Source organism: Thermobia domestica, chromosome 1 (genome assembly GCF_964235325.1).
Source record: "Thermobia domestica chromosome 1, izTheDome1.hap1.1, whole genome shotgun sequence".
Lineage (NCBI taxonomy): Eukaryota > Metazoa > Arthropoda > Insecta > Zygentoma > Lepismatidae > Thermobia > Thermobia domestica.
Genome location: NC_137454.1, coordinates 174653706 through 174681192, shown reverse-complemented (window position 1 = coordinate 174681192; position 27487 = coordinate 174653706). Strand labels below are relative to the sequence as shown.

At 33.7% G+C, this 27487-nt stretch overlaps 1 protein-coding gene across 1 annotated transcript in view; it reads right to left on the bottom strand.

Annotated features, from left to right (window-relative positions):
• The window catches only part of LOC145691226 (uncharacterized), a 266108-nt gene that overhangs the window by 113088 nt on the left and 125533 nt on the right, over nucleotides 1-27487 (bottom strand). The gene's annotated exons all lie outside the window — the stretch shown is intronic.

Below are 27487 nucleotides of genomic sequence, written 5' to 3'. Positions count from 1 at the left end.
TATATATATATATATATAAATTATTTGCTTTTCTATAAATTGAAATTGTACTCGAATTCCTCTTGTCTATAGAATTTGACTCTTTAACACTTTCAGCCCCATGTGTATCTTTTTGATACACTGTGAGGGTTTACTCATGGACCACGTGTATCAAATAGATACACATTGGCTGACAGTGTGCATAGCAAACTGTAGTCTGGTCCCGGGGTGAAATTTACTCAAACAGGGTTGGGGCTAAAAAGTGTTAATGAGCGAATAGAACAAATATCTTGCATATAGAATGTGAATTAATTAGTCATCACTAGACGTATCAGCTAAATTATCCATCTTAGGTAATTAAGCCCATCACTTGGACGGGAATATGATATTGAATTTATTCTTCCTTATAACTATTACTATTATTGAAGCGCGCAAGAGGGAACTTCTACTTCAATGAGACATGGACCTATGCGTGTATGTGAATTTTGCCAAGAACTGTCGTAAAGATTATCGAACATTTATTAATCGTTCTTAATACTTCAAAACCACACTTGTTTTCTGGAATTGAAGTAATGAAAACGACACCAACTAGAATGGATGATTGCACATAATGGTAGGGATAAAGCTAGACCTCAATAACTAGAAGACTGAGACGATTAAATCATTGGAAATTATTAGTTTAACTGAAGTATAGCCTTGTATTCCCACTTATTTGCAACACTTTACTTAGAATAGACAATTCCAGTTACTGTATTCATTTAGCTGTATGAAAACTTAAAAGTTTGTCAAGTTTTATGTATTAAGGGTATTCCGGCATTTGCCTGGTGGGGCTGAAAAATTGCAAGTCAGGATGCTTAGAATCGAAATTCGAACCTGGGGACTCCCAATTACCAAGAGCCAATGCAAACCACTAACCTCGTTCTTTCGGTAAATGTAGTCCAATTATTTTTCTGAAATCATTTTGTAAAATATTTATTATTTTCAGGAAACAAGAAGTGAATTTTCTCCAGACAACCAATAGCTTACGTTCATTATTTTTGTCCATTTTCTACATATTGTTTGCATACACCTTTCGAAATAGATATCTTATTTCAGTAATGTTTCATTAAAGTTTCAAATACAGTATATTTCAAGCTCTTCAGTTATGAAAATGATTAGAAATGAAGTTTTCTCTTTTTATAAAGTTTTTGATATTTTAAACTTTTTTTAAAGACATAATTCTGAATTACTTGCAAATATTTAAATAAAGTAGAGTGAAGCGAATAACTAAGAAACTTTTTGAAAAAAAAAAGATTGTTGTTTAATTAAGAGACAGAAATAAGCTATATATATATATATATATATATATATATATATAAAGAAGTTTAGTGTAGATTATGGAACTTGAACTAATGATCATGGAAAAAGTGGAACGCCTAGAGCGTACACGCTAACCAATTATACTATAAATGGGAGTTAAAATTTACCAAGTTGGTAAACCTATATAAAGCAAATCGATAACATAAAATGCCCAATTGCTTCCCATAGTTTGTGGCTTGATTCTTTTTAGGTTTTTGTTCGCGTTTTGAATGTTAAATACCTCAGAATATTTAGAATTACGTTATATAGTAATTAACGCTATAAGGGAGTTGAGTTGTATTTCTAATAAGGTATAACATTCCCTTTTTGTAAATTTGCACGTTTACGAAAAAAGAACTTAGAATTGGGAGATGAAAGTTTGGGAGATTTCTTTTTTTAATATTATAACTCCTCTTAATTAATTATATTTTTAATTTTCTTGAAACATCCTTTTGGAAATATGCGTTTTCTTCTTCCGTATTTCTAAAAATACATATGAAATTTTCTCTCATAAGAAGGAGAGTTATTTCTGTTTATGTAATTTCTAAAGATACGTGACATAAATTTTGGACATCAGTGTACGGTATTGTTTAAAAAAACATTTACCTCCCTTTAAAAGTCAGTATTTTAACAGCCGTACGTAGGAAATTCCAATACTCGTAAATATAATTGGCCTTATGCAGAGACGTTCTGACGCATAATTAGTACCATAAAAAAGTTCGACTAACATATGTTTTCTGCAGAAGTGAGGCATTTAGTATGACGCTAATCATACGTCAAAACGACTCTGCATAAGGCGGACTGTAATTATGATGCAATTAAGTATGTACTATCCATTCAAATTCATACGTAGAAGTGACTTTTTAACATGAGAACACAAAAGCAACGACCTTCTAAATACATATAGCGAGGTCCGGAAGTGGGCGTACCCCTAATTGGTGTTTTCTGACGGTGTTAGGTTTCACCCACATTTGTTTGGTAACATTGTTTGGCATTGTTTGGTAATATTGCTTGACATTGTCTGACAACATTCCTATCCATGTTCATTTGTTTTCTGCTGTTTTCTGCTTGGAAACAGTTATTTGCAGTGAAGTTGGAGTAGTCAACAATGTATGATTGTTGAACAAAGATTAGTTGTTGCGGTTTGGCTTCACGAAAGGCGTTAGATAGGTGACACCATGGAAAGTGTTAAAGAGAAATTTACAGGCCCCTCTGGTATTAATCCACCAAGAAAAGCAACAATTTTGGGGTGGAGAAAACGTGCATTTGCCACGGGCAGTGTGAAAGACCTTTCCCGAGGCAGTCGACCGATAAAACGGAGGGAAACGTGCCGTGAACTGGAAGCATCAGTGCAGTAGTCGCCTTCAAAATCTGCAAGTGAAAGGTCTTCGGAGCTTGCTATTCCTTGGACCACCATGATGAGGCACATAAAAGAAGATTCAGAATTGAAGGTTTACCGTCCAATGCATGTAAATGAACTGAGTGACGCCGACATGGATGCGCGGAAAGGGGCTTGCAGAACTCTCCTTAAGGCATTCCCTTCCAAACGATCCTGGGTTGCAGTCCTCTTTTCAGACGAGTGTGCTATCTACCGGAGTATGCATTCTCGGAACGTTGTAATGTGGTGAAAGGAAAACCTCCGGTTTCACAAAGTGATGGAGAGAAACCCACCACACGTGATGATGTTGGCTGGAATGAGTGCAAGACATATTTTTGGACCTTACTTCTTCGAAGACAATGATAATGGACATTCTCACCTGGGGATGCTTAATAAGTGGTTTGTGCCTCAACTGGAAGAAAATGGTATCAAAGACACTGTTGTGATACAGCAGGATGAAGCACCAGAGCACTTCGCGATTCACGTGCGCAATTACCTGAATCAGACGTTTCCTAGCTGCTGGATTAGAAGAGGTTGTGCACCTTCACCAGCTCCCTTTGCCTGGCCTCCAAGAAGTCCCGATCTGACGACGCCAAACAATGCTCTCTGGGTTCTCATAAAGCAACAAGTAAGAAACACTTGATATCGCACAACGCAGGAATTACGAGCCGCTGTGGAACACGCCTTCACCCTCGTGACTCCGGAGTATCTCCTCAAAACATCTGCGAGAACTTGGCGCAGAATTCAGCTGTGTTACGACATAGATGGTGATGGTACCGATGTTTTTGACTCTTTAAGACTCTTAAGACTTTAAGGTAACTGTGTACAGACATTCTATCGTAACTAACTATACTGTTGAAATTAAAAGGGGGTACGCCCACTTCCGGACCACCCTGTACATTGTCTTGATATTAACAAAGTTATGAAACATTTTATTCCAGAAAGACATGAAGATTTTCTGTCCCCAATTTGCTACGGTTGCATGTTACCTGAGGTGAATCTTTAATAACAGTACTCTACGTTTCATACGGATCATGAAAGCTTCTACAAGAACACTGTACTGAACACGCAAATCATTTTACTTTAACATCAATTAAAATAAAAGATTTATACTACAGATGCTGTGCACAATAGACGCTAGCAAAGGATATATCTAGATATTCAGCATCAATTTGCTTCAATAATTTTCTTTCAACTGTTTCATATATTTTGTATATATTTTAGTATGTAAGTTTATTTTTAGTGTGTTTAGTATTATTATCGAAATTACATATTTCACGTTTCAGTTTCATAGTGCATTCTCATCAAATCTCATCATTACGCAAACATCTGAAGCTAGAATAAATTCACTCTTTTATCACTGAACAAGTTCAACCTCAAGGAAAATTAATCCTGAATCAAAACCAGTAAATATTTATGAACTAGGGTGACCACGTGCCCTGGTTTCAGAACACTCAATATTGTCTGGACTCTTTTAGAAGGATAAATATGTTGTTACTACAAAACTAAAAAAAAAAAAAAAAAGTAAGCTTTATTGTAATATAATTGTATATCAAGTATGTAAAACATCTTTATTATGTTTCCAACTATATAATAAATTTTCATTGTTTTCATTTTGTAATACCGTTTTACTGTGAACTTTTTAATATATTCGAAGATTTGTTCTGTTATGTTTGTGGAAGTTTAGCATTCCTTTTCAGAACCGAGTCTACATGAGAAGTGGACCCACAGTTTAAATTGGAATTCGAACCTCCATAATGGATTTAAGTTTTTAACACTCTTCCATTGAAAGTCGAATCCGGACAAAGTGCACCAAAGGTGCACGTGCTAGCCGCTGGAAAAGCGGGAAGGATTAATACATTCCAAAATAAGGTTTTACTGCAACCTTTCTTTTAGTTTCTACTTTTACGTGCTGAAATTACGGTTAACGTACTAGAACGTTATAATGGAAAAGACAGATATTTAAGTATACATAGACGCGCATATAAATACACTTTCGTCTTGTATGTCAAAGTTTAATTAATGTGTAACTACGAGGGAAGGGAATGATAAGTTCTTGGCCCGACCAGAAAGACTTTAGCTACAGATACGAACGTTTCAGGCTGTCCATCGTATTCTCCTCGACGGTCAACACACTTGGCACATCGTTGCTCCAACATCTCTAACCCCTTAAAATAATTAAATAAATAAATAAATAAAATAAAATAAAATCTTGGTCAGCAAGAAACTGTTCTCCAGCTGCTATAGTCTCGTTAACATTGTTAAAGTTTTGTCCTTTGAAACCTTTTTTTAGTCTAAGGACGAGATAATAATACGAGGGGGCAATGTCTGATAAGTAAGGTGAGTGGTCAATGCACTGAAACCTTAAATCCTTCAGAAAATCCAACATTCTTCCAGCTTTGTGAATGGAAACATTGTCCTGCATAAGCAACACACCTCTTCTCAACTTTCCCCGGCACTTTCTTTAACTTAGCCAAAAACTGTAGTAATACTCTGACGTTATGTTTTATTCTTTTGAAAGTTAGTCTGATAAAAATTTACTTTAATATCAAATGTTAATTCCTGACTAACTGACTTATAAACGCCTAGGACAAACTGCTTAAGATAGAAATTTGAAATATGGAATTTATTATCGAAGTTACCACCAAGAATGGATTTTTGGAAACTTGACATGGAAGTGAAGGAAATGGAGATTGCAATTATTATAATAAGGTGTCCATATCTCAAAATCTTACGATTGGAGATATGGATTTTAAAAGGTAAGAATAGAAGTGAAAAGAAACTAAGAGGTGGTGATGGTTCACTAAGTTGCACATATGAAGCGTCCGAATTTCGTACGAGGCTTCGAGTAAAGACAAATTCTGTGTGAAAGGTGCAGAAGGAAAAACGTAACACATTGCCCGCACTAACACATAAAGGAAAACAAATAAACACACTTACACATTTGCACATAAATTTTACAAGAAAAATGAAAACAATCTTTGAAAAGTGTCTTTTGAAATTCTCCATTCCACAGATCATATTGATGTCTCCAATAAACTTGTTTTGCCTTTTTTAAAAAACTGCTCCAGTGAACTTACTTCATAGTTTTGGTTACATCAGAGCTCTTTTAACTTTCCTCCTATGCAGAGTTTTATTTTTCAATATATTTTACTTATCCAATAGAAAGATACATTTTCTATCTCTTTCTGTGCCTGAAATTTAGCTATTCATAATGTTAAGTCTTGTGTTAACTGCGAGACAGAGCAGCGAACCATACAAAAAAAAATATATATGTAGAGAGAGAAAAAGAAAGAACGTCTACATTTTTTGAAAATGCTTGCATTTAGTGTACCGTGAATCATAGTACGACTGATAAGAATATAAAGCAAAAGAAGCGATATAGAATTATCGATCGTCTATATAACAAAGCTGTTTCCTTCATTGTTGATTTGAAACCATTGTTGTCAAAAAGGAAGGAGTTGAGGAGAAAGACCTCTTTTTGTCGCTTCTATTTGAACTTCCGCTCCTTTGAAAGTCGTTTCAGAAGAACATACATTTTCCTCTTTTATATGTATTTCAGTGTACATTTTTCTCTTAGCACATAAAAATATTTAAGGGGAAAAAAGAGCATCGAAGGCTTTTGTAAAATGCATGTGTATGTGAAAAATTTATCTCAATTGAGGTGTCATTTTGATGGTTAAAAGATGAGTGGTAGTATTATGAGCCAAAGAAAGAGCTTCAAGATTATCTTTCCTATAGGAATTTATCACTGCCAACACTGACAAACGAGGTGAAATGTGCGTCTCATTTATCATTTTGCCCCCTCTTATCGAACCTACACAGAGAGGATGAGAGAATATTAAAGTGTTGGAGACAAAAAGATCCTCGTTTCATGTCACTTTTTAAAATTCAGCAAAAGTACGTAGTTATTAGCAAAAACTGGAGTTTGGTCCACTTACTAATACGCAATCTGATGTTGAGATTTCAGATTAATATATATCATAAAGAGATAATGTGCGGTTATTTAAAAAGAATGCTTTGTTAGTAGTAAATGACTAAAGGTAGCTGAAGGTTGATATAACAATACCATGATCAACGATATTATAATACCCATAGCTATCTTTACCCCAGTAATTCGGGGAAACCTAAAAACAATCGAGCATCAGTAAATGTCATTACTTCCTCTCTTTTCTGCCATTAATGTTCACTCAAAACATTGGGTTCTCCGTATACGAACATGTGGTGTTCCTTGCTTTTGCATTCAAAATGGTTGTGTGAGCAGCTTACAAATGTATAAACAAAAGCAGAAAAAAATCTCTAGAGCAAACTAAAACATGGACGTCATTTGGGGCAGTTGCCCCATCTCTTGAGTGTAGCATTATTTAGATTTTTCTCTATTTGTAGAAATATATTAAATTGTAAAGTTCAATGTTCAAATGTCAATTAGGCCAATACACCAAGAACAAGGAAGAAATTTTAAAAGATAAAACAATACGAAGGCATTATAATATTCTAAAAGAATGGAAATGCAGACGCACAAATGTTGTAACGTGGAACTGCTAGAAAACACTGACTTTGTAATTTCCTGTGTGTTTTCGAGAAATGCTTGCTAGAATCACGAGTTGTAAAAATTTTTTCTTATGTACACATATTTATCTAGCCATGAGGTCTTAAAACTCTGATGTTAAAATAGTAAAGAAAGAACCCAATTAAGTATAAAATGAACAATAAAAACAAAGAAGTGTAAATCCATATAAAACATTATGATTGGGAGAATTCGTGGTCTTTTTGCCGATGGTCTTTCATCGTGAACATTCTAAATTATTAGTCTTTGTGCTGTTGGTCGCCACCCAGACAGTACAAGATTTACTTTTATTGCCTTGAAAGTTGATTCAGAGACAAAAACAAAGTATTAGTTAGTAAAAGATACAATTGTAATCAAAGATCATCAGACAGCTCTTAATCAGATCAAAACACCCTACAGAGGAAGAGAGAAAGAACAGCATCGCCGCCATGTTCATTGCCCCAGATCACCAGAAGTTACCAGGTCCTTCTGTCCTGAGAAAAGAAAAAGTCTGAGGTATTCCATTACCAGTTGGAATAACAAGGTTAATCTTGTTCATAAGTGATGTTGCGTTCCATGGCAAATCGTGTACTCTAGCAAAACACTTAAAACACACACACACACACACATACACACAAACATTCCTAAAGAAATGAAATCACATTTAACTCATTCAACCAATAGCATTTATGTTTTCATTTGTACACTACACAGCAAACCAAATGGTGTTAGGCTAATTGGTGTTACTACTCACAATAGAATGTGTGTGGAAATCGCTCACTATGATTGGTATTAAAAATAAGTTTTCTCGCCCCTAAATCATGAGAAAGACAGGAAGAAGCAAAATCGGGGAGGTGCCAGGTATTATGTATATGCCTAGTAATGGTAAACTTGAAAATCTACTACATCGGTGAGTCTTCCCTTAGCACATACAAGCCTAACCTAACCAAAACTTGAAATGACACTGCTGAACTAAAATCGCCTTTCTTTTACAGACACAAAAGGTCTTTCACAAGTATGGAAACCATCAGCTATAGAATATCTGTTTTAGAAATATCGGCATTTTAGCAGTATCGTTGCCTTTTCTTTTATTATTATTTTGAAGGTTTTGGTGGTAATGATTTAACTAACATCAGATTATAATTTTGATTATATATGGCTCCTCACAGATGCTTGCAGAAATATTGAATACTTCAAATACTGTTGTAAATGGAATAATCAAACAGGGTAGCAGAACATTTCAAGGTTTAACACCTTAAAAACTACTTTTCACCTTTCTTATTTTACAGACATAATCATGAACCAATACAATATAATAATAGTAATAAAGTAGTAGTTATAGCATTGCCTTAAATATTTCAGTTTGGGACTTTCAAAAACCTTTACTTTTTTTTCTTGATCCTTTATTTTAATTCGCTTCCAATTCTTTAAAGCATGAAATTGCTTTGATCGTTTGAAGTTGTGTTTCGTTACAGCAGCAATATCATTTTGTTCGTCTAATTTTCAACATGTAACACTCAAGATATTGTGCCTTTTAGCTTTAACTTCTGGAATGTTGTTGATAAGTTGAGCAAGAAACATAGCCGAACTCTGTGTGATGAAACTATGACGTATGGCTACAGGACCATAGCCAACTAGGTTGCTTAGGAAAAGGGGGCAAAATGAATACTGAGGGGCAATGTCAAAGACATCAATAAGCACAAAGAAATGTTTATTTAAGTGTTATTTATGGAATATCTAACTGAGCTAAAGCTCTTTTTATGAAGGATATACCATAGTGACAAACTTGACGGTCTAAGACTACGGAGATACATCAATAACATAAATATTTTTAGAATGTATGATGATACATAATTCAAATTTAATTTGGGAAATAAAATTAAAAGGATTCCATACCATTCCAATTTTGAGCCAATTTACAAACTCTCTTAAACATTTTGTTTTAGAAGAGTAAAGATAACAACAACGTCATAGCACAAAATAATGGTGACATAAACATTTACAGTGTTGCTGACCATTTACATTGCTGACCATTTACAATGCGTAATGAGGTCTGATAAGTCTTATTTGATCTCATTTCCAACACAAGCCGTGAATTTATATGGCCGTCGCCAAATAAGCTTATGTTCTAAACTTTATCTTCCCTAGTATTACATATGGTGAAGGTTTTGTGATGATATGGGGTGTTATAAACGTAACCAAGAAAGTTCTATCGCTTTTTGTGAAGGTCTGTGTTCAATTGGCCCTCACACCATGAGTTGAATGCGAATAAGATAAAGCGAACTATAGTTGTTGGTGTAGGTATATCTGACATATTACCTGATTGTGACAGTTCAGTTACATCTTGAACTTACTTAAGGACAGAGTGAACATGAGACCTCCACAGAGTGTCATAAAGGCGTGTATGCTGTACGAGTTGCAACTGGGAAACGCCGCTGTAGCGGAGTGGAATATATGCCAGGCCTTAGGTGAGGGTGTCGTGACTACGCGGACAGTGCAGCGGTGTTTTAACAAGTTTAAAGATGGTGATGAAATAACCAAAGATCATCCATGTGGCGGGAGACCAACTCGTGTATGAAATGAGAATCTTCAGGCAGCAATTGAGACGAACAGTGACCAGACATGTGAGGAACTGGGACTACAATTCAGCGTGAGTGGAGAAACCATTCGGCAGCACCTCCATCAACTTGGGAAGTACTACAAGTTGGATCGATGGGTTCCACATGATTTGCTTCTGGGCCAGAAGACACCTGTGTTTCTTTGCTGTCTCGTCTGAGGAAGGAACCGTTTCTGGACAAGGTGTTAACCGTGATAAGAAGTGGGTCATGTACCAAGCTTCATAGTCCTGTCATCATTGGTTAGCATCCCATGAACCGGTTCAAAGAAAATAAAACAGCCGAAACGAGCACCAGAAGAAGGTCCTCCTGTGTGTTTGGTGGACTGCTTGCGGCATCGTGCACCGGGAACTGCTACCAGGTAGTCAAAGAATCAATACCACTGAATACTGTCAGCAGTTGAGCCGTGTTTGAGCAAAACTCAAAACTCTGTAGCCAGTACCTCTGCAGCGCTTACAGGACAATGATAAGCCCCATATGGGTAGAAGGACCCAAAACATGATTCTACGGCTTGGAGACACTATTGCATCCGCCATACTCCCCGAACATTGCACCGTACGATTATCACGTGTTGCATTTCTTGGACAATCACCTTAGAGCAGGGCGCAAAATTTCCGGTCGCCAGGTCGCCAAGCGTGAAATTCGTTGACAACAGTGCCTCTATGCGAATAGTGAAGAACCAATTAAACAAACGCGAATCAAAATAGCAAATTCGTGTACAACATGTATGAATTGTTCAATTCAAAATTAATTATGTATCCTGAATTAATTATCTGGTTTTGAAATTTTATACCCTGATGTAATATCGTTCTTTGTCAAACCAAAGGCCGGGGGGGTGGGCTCTCATAATTTGTACGTGAGAGATAAGGGCGAGCATAATTTTTTGGATTGGCGAGCGCTTCTGACTTTGAAATTTTGCGCCCTGTCTTAAAAGACGCCAGTTCAAATCCCTGGAAGAGGTACAAAATGCACTTGATACCTTCTTCGCTTCACGGCACACCAAGTTATATCGCGATGGAATCCATGGCCTTCCAGAACGTAGGCAGAAGGTCGTCGATGCTGATGAGGACTATTTTTTGTCTTCCACCTACGTCTTAGATGGAATATCGATGTTCGAAGGTGGTGGGTGGTCATCTTAATACATGTGTCCTGCGATTACGATCACAGGATGATACATTATTGTAAGTGAATACATTGACATTTCTGGTGACTATGTAGAATACATTCTCTGTTGTCCAAATCTACTTTCCTGTTTGCCAGTAACATATTTCTTCAAGATGATAAAGGGTTATTAACACTGTTGGATTTGATGAGGTACGATTTCATGACCATCGAAATAAAGTATATTATCTTCCCTGATTCAAGATGAAATACGTTAAAAATAACCAAAAGTGAACTTAAGTTCTTTGGGTACTGAACGTGCCATATAGTAAAACTTTACTAAATAAATTCTACACTGGGTAAGAGATAACTTGGGTAAGTTTTGATTTGGATGAGGATTCATATAACAAATTTAAAATTTTACGGAAGACGGTTTTTCTTTTTCTTTTTTTATCTCCTCTTATACAATTTCATTTCCTTACTTAGTTTGTGTTTACATAAACTTATTCTAACTGTGTCGTATACTTAGATAAACTTCCTGTGAACATGAGTTCTTGTTCAAAGGTAGATTTCATTGAATTTAAATCCCTATGTGTATTTACCAAAGAAATCAAATAAAATAACTTTCTCTAAGCTGCAAACTGATGCTATATGATATCCTATTATGATAGCATTGATACATTAATCAAGCTTTCCATTGTGCTGCTATGGTTAATCAGATAGCATCGCAAAATTATGATTAAAGTATTTTTTGTTTAAGTATAACTTTGTTCAAAGATAAGGTATATGAATTGACAAATTATATCAACTTAAAGAAAATTAAGTGCTTCAGCGTATATTACCATACGTTGTTTGTGAGAAAATGAACAAAAACGAACTTTTATGGCACTAACGATTATGTCACTCGTTATCAACAAAAACAGACAAATTTTATTCTTTGGGAATGGATTATTTTATTTTATCTTATGATGCCACATATTTTAAAAATACACATCTAAGTAATAAATTCTATCTATTGTTGCTTATATTGTTCTTTAGGTAACATTAATACTTCGTTAGGAAGTTCTAAATTCTATATATTCTTGTTTATGTTTGTCTTTAGGAGCTTTCATACTTCGTTAACAAATTCTAAATTCTATCTATTGGAGTTTATGTTCTTCTTTAGGAACGTTCATACTTCAGTAACAAATTCTAAATTCTATCAATTGTTGTATATGTTCTTTTTTTAAGGAATTTTCATACTTCGTTAACAAATTCTAAATTCTATCTATTGTTGTTTATGTGCTTTAGGAACATTCATACTTCGTTTAGAAATTCTATTTATTGTTTTTTATGTTCTTCTTTAGGAACGTTAATACTTCGGTAAACAAATTCTAAATTATATCTATTGTTGTTTATGTTCTTCTTTAGATAACGCTCATATTTTGTTAACAAATTCTAAATTCTATCCGTTGTTGTTTATGTTCTTCTTTAGGTAACGCTAATACTTCGAACAGTGAAACATACTTTCCTGTCAGTAACATAATACTTTCCTGATACTTTCCTACTTTCATGATACTCCTACTTTTATCATGTCAGTAACATGATACTTTCCTCAGTAACATACTTTCTTCTCAGTCATACATAATACTTATAATTTCTACTCAAACAGAAGGAAATAAAAGAAACGCTTTATCTTAATATAAAGAAAATAGAAAATAGTTGAACGATAGTCATTACACAATGAAGGATATGTTGAATCAAGTTGCAGGTTCTTATAAATAAAATACAATCGTTTTGAGCAGTGATGCCAACCCATTGAAAAAATTCCATTTAATGGGATTTTTTAATGATTCGGAGTGGGGTAAATGGAATTTTTTCATCTAAATTGGTAACATGTCTGGGATTTTTCAGTAAATGTATAATTCATGTCAACAAAATTCTGTATGAGCGGGAAGTAGGCATAATGAGTTATCGATAAGTGCACCAGTGTTGTCAACTATAGGTCTGAAATCTTTTCTTTGTTAATTCTTAAAACTCAAATACAAAGAACGAAATTTGTGCTCCGGCATTTGACGAAAGAAGAAAACGAAATGATGAAAGAAAAAAAGAAAAATATCAAACGAAAAACAATTTCCAAAACACACACATGTGGAGAATAAACTTTTCCTAGTATCATTCGGCTCAGTATAAAGTGGTGGTACAAAAATGTGATGAAGTCACTGCATTTCTGACAACATGGCAAAATATGCTTGTTCTTGATTAAGCAAAACAGTTATTCCCAAACTATTTAACAAACGTGGAAGATTGAAATTTATGGATAATTCGTCCAGAAATTAAAAAGAAAAGTAGTACACGACATACAGTACATAAGTTTTATTTTCATATTTCATTACTATTGTTATTATTAATAAGAGAACGTGAGAAATTCAGATGTTTATTTTATTTTATTTTATTTATTATTATTATTATTATTATTATTATTATTATTATTTTTATTCTTATTTTTTTTTTTTGGCTTATCGAGATGGAATTTTATAACGTTTCAGGTTGGCATTACAGGTTTTAAGGAGACCATAAAAATTTTAAACTTAAACGACTGGTAATTACAACTTAAAGAAATTCAACCCCAATCACATAATAACTAACGCATTCTCCATTTTTATTCAATATTTACCGTCTGAAAGTAGTGTTTAACTTTAATCTAGTGTATTTCAGTGTACAATAAAAATTGAGTAGGTTTACGTCACTAATTACTTTTTCCCTCTTCTAGATTTAAAAGGAAAATACATTCTCCTGAGATGATCGTTAGAGCAATGAACAAGCGTCCATTGACAGACATCAATTCTCATTAATTTGGTCATCTGAAACGCAGCGCTATCTCCTTTACCTCTTCTCTCTTTGAAAACAAAAAGAACGAAAGGAAAACAGGAAATGGTGACAGTAATTTTCTTTTACACACTAGAAAAGATTTAAAGTTATTAATAGTGTTCTCGTCAAGATCGAAATTTCTGTCTGCTTCTTGTAAAGGAAGTTTTATTTTAATCTAATTTATTACAGTAATTAATTTCTCAATATCAGGGGTGGACAACATGTCGTCCGGGAAGTCGTGAGAAGTAACCCGCGGTGGTTTGCTTCATTCTGCCTGCATCGATCATCGCTACTGTTTTATAACCTTTTGTAGCAAGCTAGTGAACACATGTCCCTAAGCAACCTAAATGACAGTTACCCTCCAAAGAGTGGACATCTAGCTTATTTGCACATAATTTGGAATGCTCTAGAATGGCTTTCATATGGTAACATTGACGTATCTTGAAAAGTTCGCAATCGTAAGACTGAATTTGATGTATCTATAATGCTGGTGGATTGATGTGTAGATTAGTTGCGCCAAGATCAGTGGAACTGACCGCTGCGCTGCAATGTACAGATGTTATAGTACATTACTCTGCTGGTTAGTGTTATAGCAGTTAATTTTCACCAGTTTTATAGAAATCGTTATTGCAGGCATTAAGGAAAGCTAAACACTTATCACTATCATATTAAATAGGAAAAGGAATAATTATAAAAGCATTCCACTTAGATATTCAAACCTATTTTTAGTATTTGAAATATAGGTAATGTCAACAAAGTTAAATTTGCTTGCAGAGGATGCCATGATAGCATGTCATTAGAATAATATACTCTCCATATGAGTCAGTCAGTGGTTTATGAAACAAAAGGAGCTGTGAAATCTAGAAAACGTTGGTCATCCCTGCTACATATAAACTAAGCTCTGACTGGACAGACTGACAGATCAACTTTTAACTACTTAACCTAGAAATTTTAAATTTGAACAGTTCATAGGATTTGCGACGAAAGATGCGACTAAGGGAAGATTCTTGGAAGTCCGACGTGTGGATGGATGAAGTGAGGGTTGCAATTATTATAGTATCGGAGCTCTTTAAGAGAAAATATGACACGTGGTTTTGTTTGTTTAATTTGAGTTTAGCAGAGAGGCTATATGACACGTTGACCTACAGATTAATATATCCGAACCACATTAGCTCTCTGAAATAATTAAACGTTTGTTTCAAAGTTACATATACAAAGAACGTCACACAAAAGGGTTTACACTGTTTAAATGTTAATAAGAGAGAAGGCATTAAAGACAAGCTGATCAAATTGTTATTATTTAGTGCTCTCATGACTAGTGTGTGTAGAAATTTATTTGCTTTCGCTTTCTTTCCCACTCATTGGTTTCATTTTTCTTTTATGTTCAGTTCAGTTGCCAGTAGCGACAAGTAATCATGTAATTGATAAGATGGCCGGAAATCATTCCTCTGAGCAATGAAAGTGGATTTTCAAATGTTTGTGGAAATGTGAGAATATGAACGAAATGCAGAGATGATGTCAGACAATTTGATACTGCGCCACTGTTACGTGTAACAATTACAAATTTACACAAGTTTGAAAGAGAAGAAACTATATGTGAGAAAGGGACGATGTGGCTGAAAGAAAAAAGAAGAGACATCCATACAGTAACAGACAAAAGAGATGTTGAACCTTCCCGTGAATCATGTGTGAGCAAATCAAGTGCTCACCGCATTTAAAAGCAAGCAAAGTAGAATCAACAAGGACAATCTAGATAAGCGCCTCCAATATGGTGAATGAATGAATTTGCGATAATGAACAGTTGGCTGATTTCATTGTTTGGTCTGATGAGTCGAAATTGAATGAAATCATCAATAACCACAACTGTGTGTACTGGGCAAGAGATAATCAACATGTTATGGAACAACAAGTTGTTAATCTTTCTGAGTTATCAGTGTGGCATGGTATGCCTGTTAGAGGACATGTCGGGCTTTTTTTTTTTTTTTTTGAAGGAAGAGTAACAAATGTAGAGTATCTAAACATATTGTAGAAAAAAATTGTACCAGCTATTCATCAACTGTATCCGGATGAACATTTTTTCAAGATGGCGGAGCCTCGCCACATTAATATCAAGACGTGCAGCAATTCCTGGATGAAACCCATTTGTTGATAGGTGAATAGGCTGACGAGGAAATGTCGAATATTCATCTGCGTAGATCTCCCAATCTAATGTCAATGAACTTCTTTCTGTGGGAAACTCTGAAGAACACTGCTTACGCCACAAAAGAATGTACACTGGATGTCATGAGAAAGGCGGTTGAAACTGCCTGTGAATCCATTCCGATAGAAACCACTCATGTGTTTGCTGTCAGTTACATAGTTCCCGACAGTATATTACTGCCAATTGAGGACATTTTGAACATATTCCACATTAGAACATCATCAGTAATGTTTCGAACATCTTTGTGACTTAGGGAAATTATATGTTGTTTATTTTGGTCTGTTATTAAAGTTCCAACAGTGTAAACCCTCTTTGTGAAACACCCTGATATGTGTTGAGAGAAATGCAATTTGGTATTTAGAATATTCATTTGCTTGAGTTGTTATTATTATTTATTTAAATAGATAGTTAAACCTGTGTTTCGGCGGTTTTTGATACATGACCGAGGCGAAAAATAAAAAAAAGTGATGTCACTGAGATGTCCATACGACGTGTTGAAATTTCGTACGAGTCTTGGAGCTCTTCAGACTACCTCTGGAATACTAAATATTGTCCGCAGTAACACATTGGAGTATTTACTAGTCTAATTCATAGACAAAAAATAATTAAATTAAATGTAAAATTCACCCACATAGCTTAGTTTATCAGTTATGCATATCAGTTTGAAGTAGGAAAAAAGTTAACGTGATACGTTTGTGCATTACTGGTAGTTCAGTGAAATTAAATGAATAGCAAACCACGGATATTAGGTTAGCATTCACAGTTCAACTGGGGTAACGTCTCCTTTTAAAATATTTTTATTTTCGAAAGCGATGATTTACTAAGATGGCTTGTGTTCTTACCAATATTGACTTATTTTTATTTTTTACAAAATCAGGGCCTGTGCTGTTTCTTTGGGTAAATAAAATAGTGCTCTAAAATAAATAATGCCACAATGATTTACATAAAATGCAGAATATTCAGATGAGTGTAAAGGGTTAACTATCACCAATAGAAATAATACGTTTTTACTATCTTCCTAATATATTTTGGAAGGAGTGACAATGTTCAAAACAATCCAGTCAAGTTCAAGAAACGGGTTTCGAAACTTTGCCCTGAAAACAAATTGTATCAATAATAATACCCTTTTCTCATACCAGCAACTGAGTTGCGCCACTAGTATGAACGGAAATATAAACCAAGCAACTGACAGCAGACACCGACACCGCTTTTTTAGTTTTTTTTTCTTGCAACACCCACGTTTTTTTTTTTTTTTTTTTTTGTACTGGGACGGGGTTGCCAGGTCAAAAAGATATGTAGAAATATATAGCATCATCTACTAAGCTATATTAGACGTAGATCTGTAGTTTTAATTCAAAGTACAGTAAGGGAGCACAGTGTTTTAGTGGTAGATCGCTTAACTCTGCTGTGTGAGGTCCCTTCTTCCATCCCCGATCATCTAAGTTTGTGGTGGACAACCATCGGTTCCATGGGTTTTCTCGGGGTACTCTGTTTCTTCCCACATTCTCATTCTACCAATTCTTCCATTATCATTCACTTACTTTAATCATTATCTCCCTTATCCTAACAGGCATAATCATGGGACGGTAAATTGAACGATTTCATTTCAATTTTCAAAGCACAGTACCTACCACCGAGAATCAAATCCGGTCTCCTGCACTGGCTACGAAGTTCTAACTACTTACAAGGAACATCGTATATTGATAGTTGCATTGTCCAATCAAACCATGCGCAATCGATATTGAAGTGAAGAAAAGCGAAAAATCCAAAGTTTTACGGGCCGACATCCAGACACACAGGAGATACAGAGGAAAGAAGGATCTAGTATTATGTGAAGATAGCAATGCTAAAGATACACTGACACAGAGAGAACTTCAAAATGATTAAAGCAATCAAAATGACATTTACACAACAGTATAGTAAGCAAACATTGTACCCACAGAATGCTCAATAACATCATGTGTAATTCTGTGTTCCCAACTGAGCACAAAATGAAGTTTGGTTAAGTGGCACCGAACACCAAAACACTGTGCTACGTCCGTTATTTTTGTACTTCAGTGATTATATTCTTGTTTGTGGTCCCATATTTTGGTTTCAATTAGTTCGAATCGTATACTTTATGTACTCTTCTACATCCGAGATTCATATAGGTATTCATATAGGCCTATCTTCAAACGTTGGCAACACGATACATCGAGACTTCAAACGTATGGTTCTACTCATAATTAGATTTTCCAGATGTTATAATTTGTGTTCCGTGCCATTTAACAAAACTTTATTTTGTGCTCAGTTGTCAACACTGCATTACATGTGATGTTATTGAGCATATCTATGGGCACAATGTTTGGTTACTATACTGTTGTTAAAATGTCATTTTCACTACTTTAATCATTTTAAAGTTCTTTCTGCGTCAGTGTATCTTTTGCATAGTTATCTTCACATGATTTTAGAACCTTCTTTCCTCTGTATCTCCTGTGTTTCTAGATGTCGGTCCGTAAAACTTTGGATTTCTCACTTTTCTTTACTTCTGTATCGATTGCGCATGTTTGATTGGGCAATGCTACTATCAATATAAGATATTCCCTTGTTAGCCACGAGGAATCCCATCGATGTATATTTGGTTTTGTCAAAAACATATTTATCTCCGGAAGTATTTCATTTTGCAAATAGAAGTGGCTAGAAATCGGATGATGAACATATATAATTAACATACAAAGAACAAAACATAATAGACCACTAGTTAGCTTCTATGGGTACGTTGTACATTACAGAAAGTTCAAGACTATATAGGTAATTTGGAAGATGGTAGGATAGTAATATAAAGAAGCAAGTAATAATTTGTTCCTGGTATCTTACGCGTTCATCACAGGGATTATACCGCATTGTAATATAGAATATATAGCTGTTTTAAGAAAGTATCACAACTCAGTGGCTGTGTATGAAAAGGACATAAGAGAATAACTCCTGCATTTTTTTTATCTATTTTTTTTTTTTTTTTGTTTTTTTACAATGCAAGAACCCGTAGAAGGGAATACCTTCTCTTGGGAGTGGAGTTATGCGTAAGGGGAACAAAGGATAAGTTGGATGGACAAAGAGGTTTAATTTCATTTATTTATTTATGGTTTTTATTCATTCATAATTGGGATTTTATTCATCAATTGATCAGGAATCGTTATTTATTGTACGTACAATATCTATCGAAATGTATGTGTGATGAGATGAAAGATGAGGTGCAAGTTAGACGCCACAACACAGTGATATTGTTAGTTAGACAGGTGAAGGGTTATCTTCTTGTGTCGGGGCGACTCGACACATGATGAGAGACATAATGATGCCCTTGTTAGTGCGAATTAAAGTGCAAAAGATGGATAAATGTCTGGTGATAAGTCTGGTGGTTGATATGCTAATAGAAATTCGTCTATTTGTTCGTCAGGATGTGTGAGAAGGTACAGTGTAACTAAGTGCTGAAGTGGTGTAGATTGTAGACGGGGTGGAACATCTTGATCTGCATCGATGCGTATACAACTGCGAAGGATGGGATGGCCTTGAGTCCAACGGGTAGTGATGTACCTGGTACGCAGTTTTTCTAGATGAAGAAGAAGATGTGGAAATGGAATACGCTCATAGAGTAGCCGGGTAGGGCTAGGCAGTTTGATACGATATGCAAGGCGTAGTGCATGTCTTTCAATGATCTGGAGGCGAGTGTAGAATGTTACTGGCATTAAGCCATGCGATGTGTCCATGGAGTATGGATGGTCGCAAGAAGATTTTGTAAGTGTTTAACACAGTCTCTTGATGAAGGCCCCAGGAAGTTCCAACTAATCTCTTCAAAAGGTTTAGTTTATTTTGCGCTAGACTTATAAGATGCTGAAGGTGTCCACGCCATGAAAGATGGTCATCAAAGATAACACCCAAATATCTCGCTGTACGGGTGACGGAAATGCGTGTGCCAGCTATAGTAAGATGTAAGAGAGATCTATTGCGTCGGACCCTACTGGTACGTCCTGATGGTATGATGACAAGTGCCTGTGTTTTAGTGGAGTTGATTCGGAGTCGCCAAGTATCACATCAGTCACAGAACTTATTTATTGCCTCTTGAAGTATACTATTGATATGCTGAATAGATTTTCCACAGGCAAGATAAGCAGTATCATCTGCAAAGGTAAAGGTGTAGATAGGATCAGGAGGATTTGTTTTATTCATTGTTGGGAACTATAAATTTTACTCTGCAGAATCTTAATGATGAATAATGAATCTCTTCCCACAGTGAAAGAAATAAAATATATATATTCTCTTATGATTGATACAGTTTACTTTTGGGCAAAGTTTTAAAATTCATCTCTTGAATTTGATTGAATTGTTTCGAATATTGTCGCTCACTACAAATTAATTAGAAAGACAGGAAAATATGCTGCCATCTATTGGTTATTAACCATAATTTAAATTCACCTTAGAAATAATGTATTCGATATTCAGAATAACACATTGAAGGCAATATCTTCCCTTAATTGGAAAATCACACTAGGCACTGTCATTTACTGTCTAATTTTCTTTACAATCAGAGCAGCGTCAGTGTTTATGAATTGTCTACAGATTATAAATTTACCTTTACTTTGTACTTTATTATTTATTTTTGGTTTCTGTGAGGTAGATTTTGAGATCAAATTATATTGGTAACAGTATGTTAGCTAACTTTGTTTGTTTGTTAAAGCTTAGCTTCACTTTTCTGCACCAATGGTATATCAGCCGTCGACGTACAGTCAGGTGAAATTCGAACGCTCTGCGCACGGGAATCGAACTGCGAACATCTGGGATCAAAGGTGTGATAGCTATGTGGGGACCAACCCCTTCATTTTTTCATTCCTTTAAATTTATTTGACCGTTTTTATTTGTAGTCCTTAGTTATAAATACCTACCTATTCCTCTCGGAAGTTTCTTCTGTGATCTTTATTATTTATATAAGGTTGCAAAGACGGACTAAACATCTTTAAAATTGTTGGCAAGATAAATACTTATCCATTTATACAATGTAATTTTCTATTATTATTTTCAGTTCTGTTTGTAATTTGTTTTCTAAAAATTCATTATGTGTTTCCATCCATTCTTCTATTCTCTCCATTCTAAGTCATCCCACTAGCGAAATGATTTGAAAAGAGGAGGAGATATAAGAAGAAAAATGTTGGTTGTTCGAAAAATAACAGGTTTTGTTCACGAATCCATTGTGTAGATGTTTTCCACCTATGAAATTATATATATATATATATATATATATATATATATATATATATATATATATATATATATATATATATATATATATATATATATGGAAATGACAAGCACACAAATTTCATAATTGTCACTATCTTTGAAGTTCTTTATCAATTGATTTATTTATTTCGAAATATAGAAACCAACACAATAATTCTGAAGCTATCCATTAGAAAAGTTTACAATTAGTTCCATGTTTTAAGGAATCTGGAGGTTCATCACCATGGAAACAAAACCTCATCATCATGTTGTACACTGTGCTAAACCAATCTATTTGGATTGTTTCTACTCATTCCAAAATCCTGCCTACTGTTATCTCTCCATATGTATTCTTCTTGGTCTACCGTAACTACTTAAAATGTTGCTGAAATTGGTAATGATTATTAAAGTCAGAAGGAGTCCAACTCTTACATAGAAATTGTGGTCTCCTTCCAACAAGGTGCATGCATTTGGTGCAAAAAGTCCCAGGTTTGATTCCCGTTATGCTATTTGAACGTATTGCGATGGTTCGGATTCCATCTTAAATTGTAAGTTCACATCTCATATAACCCAGTGTTGTCGGATTGGACGATTTTTTAAGTGTCCTCGCTAGCAAAATTTCAGATTGGGCGATACGCTAATTTTTGGGCTACTTTTAATTATCTGCAGACTATAACTCTTAAGAATGTGCTACTTTCTTACTTTCATCTTTGAAAATATAAATTGTTGGTACGATATAATACAATAAAAGTTTCGATTATTGAGTATTCTGTTCACAATGAACAATAGTTTTACTAGAACTAACATATTCAATACTACTTCAATTCTTGTTTTAGTACTTTTAATCTTAGTAGATGTGACAACACTATACTTTTGTTGAGTTTGTGATGTTGCAGTATCAAGGACAGTGTTGCTGTCTCAGTTAGACATATAACTGTACGGAACTATGTAAACGTGAATATCGAAAATTTAATTGTATTGTTCTATTATCCATATTAATATAAGGAGTAAAGGTAGTTACAATTAAAAAAAACTTCCAAAATTCATGCCCCATACATATTTACTACACCATTTTATTCTGTTTCGATACATATCTTGCATTCCTTATCTCGAATCTAGGTCCATCGTGCAGGAGCAACCTTCTGAATCCGCTAATGGAAACCATTAATTTGGTTGTGTTTTTAGATTTAGAAGCCATATTTCTTGTCCATATGAACCAACCAAAAAACGTAGCTTTATTTTGCTTTTAACTTTTCTATGAGGCGCAACGAACACACACATTTTTGCAGCGAGTACACATTATCAGCCATTAACTTACTTTGTGGTTCTTCTCTGATTTCATTCTTATTTGTAACTACATCACCTAAGTATATGGATTTATGTTTGTCTTCTACATTATTATTAGTAGTAGTACTAACAGTATTATGCGTTTATCTCTATTCATCTCTAAACAGACCATACAGTAATATACGCCCCTCAAGATATATTAATGAATCAGTGTATTTTTAGCTTCACTGTGAGGTCTGCAGGAAGATTCTTCCAATTATGCATGTGTCCAATATTGCGGCCTTTTGTATTTCGTTTATGAATTTATTTTTGTCTTATTCAAACAGTTTCAAATGCCTTTAAAATGTCTTGTCAATGTGTTTTAACACTCTAGTATCCGATTTTACTACTGGTATTTTATATTATTTTATATTATTATTATTATTATTATTATTATTATTATTATTATTATTATTATTATTATTATTATTATTATTATTATTATTATTATTATTATTATTATTATTATTATTATTGCGATTTTGTTTTGCAACTGTTCTCTTATATGTTTTGGATTAGTTGTTTGAATTTGTCCATTTTCTCTCTACTGGATACGATTTCTGCATGTTTGGTGTGTTGGTATTGTGATGTTTGTTAGATGTACTTCAATTTGAAGTCCAGCCTTTATAATGTGCTTCTTTGTGGGCTAGTATTGTTCTGTTCCAGTAAAGTTTTTGTTTATATGTTTGTAATATGGTTTTGATCGTTGTTGTTAGGTATGGAATGAGGCCACGAGATGATAAGGTTTTAAAATGGTAATGGCATATACACATATTAATAGGTTGCTAGGGGATATACTGTGTAAACATTTTAGTTTATGTGATTATATAGATTATGATGTAGTGACTGGAACCCTAGTATGTTATGTGAGTTACGTGAAATCATGATGGGTAATGGATATGTTTGTTCTGTAGTTGGAAATACTAAGATATTCGAAAAGCAAGTATAATTTAAATATAATATGATAATAAATGAAATTAGTGAAATGGAGATACTTGTATTTATTGTTGGAAATATGTATCAGTTTGCCTAACACTATTAGCATACAGTCATTTGGAAAGTGGTTCTGCAGTTATATTAAGGTAAAGGTGCAGAGTACGTTTAAGACGCCCACGATTGAATATTTTGAAGAATCTTATCTTACTTTGTTACTAACAGTCGTTATACGGTATTTTTTCTGATATCATATTTTGTTTCACTGCTATTTCTTAATGTGCGATTTTTGCCACTCTGACTTGTCTTTTCCTGTATTTAGTTAGTTTCATCTATATTCATACCCTTGTGTTATGTTGTATTGTTTCTGGATATACACATAACATCCCCTGCAATTATCATCTTGTGAAGTGATGTTTTCCAAGATACGTCTTATTATTATTTCCTGTTTACAGTACACTCTCGGTTGTTCGCTATCTTCCTTTCCATTTTCTTCACTTTCTGACCAAATGTTATAAAAGAAACTTTAATCACAAATAAAGAAGCTGTGTTTTAACAAGCAAATGCGAAACAGTTAATCGAGTCCTTTTCTTAAAAAAATATACTAACTACTGTGTTATAAATGTGCAAAACTACTGTTTTTAAGTGATAATTGTATGTGCGTACCCTTTACTGTAAATAAAAATTATTCAAAAGCATTGGCATATTAGTTTGTATCCCACTCAGTCAATTGAGAATGTCAACCTACTTCACTAATTTCTTTACTCTGACGTCACTGCACATCGCTGGTTATGTTCATTCCACAATACCTTATATCGTGTCCCTTGTAATAAATTCTTATCTAATAGTATTCTAGCAAATTGTACTTTCTTCTTAATTATCTCCAATTACGTTCATTTCCTCCTTACTTTGCGAAGGAGTCTGGTGTTTTTAGTTCCATTCAATTACGTTTCAGTCTTCTCCATGACCACATTACAAAGATTGCTAATCATTTTTCTACTCTTTTTCGTCAATTCCGCGCTTCTATTATGATGGATTGGCCTTCGAAAGCCCATGGATACATAAAGGAAATCAAATGATGGGGGATAAATTAGATCACCATACTCTCATTATGCGTCAATTTGTATTTTGACCCATTTTTCTTCCAATCTTTAATTATCCCTTATCACTAATTTACCTATTAATTCTACGTATAATTTATAATCAAATATAGGTAGAAAAAGAGAAGTGTATTTCTTTCACTTGTACTTTGCTGGACTATTTAATGAATAGCATCTTTCTTTGATGGCATCCTTTTATTCATTAATAAACCTCACACATTCCTACATGAACGTCGTGTAATTGCACAAACAGGGCATAATTAGAAAGCTAATTACCGGATAATTGGTGAACTGTTCTATTGACTTATATGCTAACCATATCGCAACGAACACCAACACACAATAATTCAACAAACATTGCGTGAATAATGTCATTGATTTATGTATTTATGCAGTAGAATGTATCATTGGTTAAAGGAAATTGGTGTTCCATTGTATTATCTTGTGTAATCCAGTAATCAATGTTTAAACAAGTTATACAACGGTAAGACGTTACTAAATACTGTTGTAGGATAAACCCAATAAAAGAAACTTTTGACCCCAGATCCAGCGACACGTTAGTATGTTTACTTTTTAAAACATGTCGTTAACAGTACAGCATCACAAACAGTGGCGATTTTTGAGGGACGGCACATCACTAAATTTTAAATAAAATTGCTTCATGCTACCGAAAGAAAGCTTAATAAATATACAAATAGTTGCTCACAGCTTTCTGAATCTGTATGATGTTTCTTTCCTCAGATTATACCGATAAAATTATTATTATTATTTTTAACGATCTAACTTTTCTTTAAAGCTGATACTCATCACAAGATGTGCACATGGAAATACATTCAAATAACATAAATAAGTGGAAAGGTGAATACCTACATGTGGCTGTTGGAATCTGAAATGTGGCGTTAAACTGTGGAAATAATTAATGAAAAATACGTAAAAAATTCATATTTTCACAGCAGAGCGTGCAACTCTTGTACTTACTATTTAAAAACATATATCTATTGATAACAATAATAAAGTGCAATGATTTATGCAAATTGAGCCATGATTTTAGCAGCTGTCAGATATATTCTTACATATTCTTAAAATGAAATTTTACTTAAAATTAATATTTATTATTATTTTGCAACGCCAATCTGATTTATCGTAAATCTGTCAAAATTGTAATTCAAAAGATATAATCCCATGTTCGCCTTTGAACACTTGAGACCCCTATTGCAATAACTAACAAAAAAAAAACATAATTTCTTATAGTGGGAAATATATTGAAGAATTCTAATGAAAAGACCTTTAAAATGCAAAGAAATTATCTAGCTTAGTACAGAAATAAATTTGATATATTGATTAGATTAATCTTTATTCACAGCAATATATGTCTATCTATCTATCTATCTATCTATCTATCTATCTATCTATCTATCTATATCTATATATTAATCTATAGATATATATATATAGATAGATAGATATAATTATACAGAGATGGATATGGGCATTTTAAGAAGGAATGCGAAAAATCTGTAATAAATATTTAAGTGACAGCTGATCTCAATTAATCCACAATTTTCTTAATAGCTATCACTGTAATCGATTTTCAATAATTATGCAATTTTCAAATTTTTAATAAAATAAATGTCAAATATTCCAACAAAGTTGCGTTTAATTGTTTACACGCGTAGTTTATGAAATACGATATTTTCATTTTCTGTATATGCAACGTCAAGATAATATCAAATCAAAATTATGATAATAGCCTAGGATGCTTTTTACACAAATTTATTCTAATATTGGCCTCTGCATAAATATAAACTACGTACAATTCGTATTGTATAATTGACATTTCATTACTGACAATTAAACACCAATATTATCAAAACATAATTCAACCTTGACCACTAAGCACACATTTATACCAGAATCAAAATAGGAAGGTAATTAGATCTAAATATTTGTGATAATGAATTTTGTAAACACCAGCAAAGAATCGTTTTAAATAAAAGTATCCACTAAGCTATACTTGTCCCATTGATATTAATTTGCTGTGGTTATCTGTTCGATAATGAATACTATTCTACAGAACAAAACTGTTTTGAAGAATTTTGCCGCTACTATAATTTTAAAGTCACTGAATTATAATCTAAAATTACATTTTCCCTCAACAAAACTTTGATTTTACCAAAATATTAATAATTAAGCTAAGTAGTAAAATATTGTGCAGTACTCGGAAATACAGCCATGTTTACTCTATGAAACAAAGGACTAAAACAAAACTAACTACAAATTATGTTATAAGGGTTCAGTTTATAATAATGCTCAGATTTACAAATCAACAAGCAGCTTAAACAAGTTAAATCACTGATGAAATAAGAGGTGCTTTTTCAATTAAGATATTTTTCCAAATTATTTTATTTAATAGATTTTCCTCAACAAATTCAGTTCAATTAAGTTTTTGAGCTGAAGTAATTATACACTAGTTGCCAAACATATTTTACTTCTGACGAAATCAACAAAACTATTAAATATATTCCAGAACGAACCTTAAAAAACACAACTAGCTATGATTTGTCAACAATGTCAACTAACTATCTTAAATCCAAACATTTCTCTAATCAGAGATTTATATACCTATTTTCATAACAACGTTTACATTAAAACATATGCAAATGTAAACATATACAACACTATGAATAGAATCCGCCTATTTGTAATAATCATTGAATTATTATTAATAATTTTGAAATTCTGCCTGGGCGAATAATTTTGAAAATATTTTTCCCAATTAAAGAAATCGAATGTTTAGAATACGAAAATACTAGAATTATATAAATTAACAAATACTACTTCGGTCAACGCCAAATGTTTAAGAATATAGTA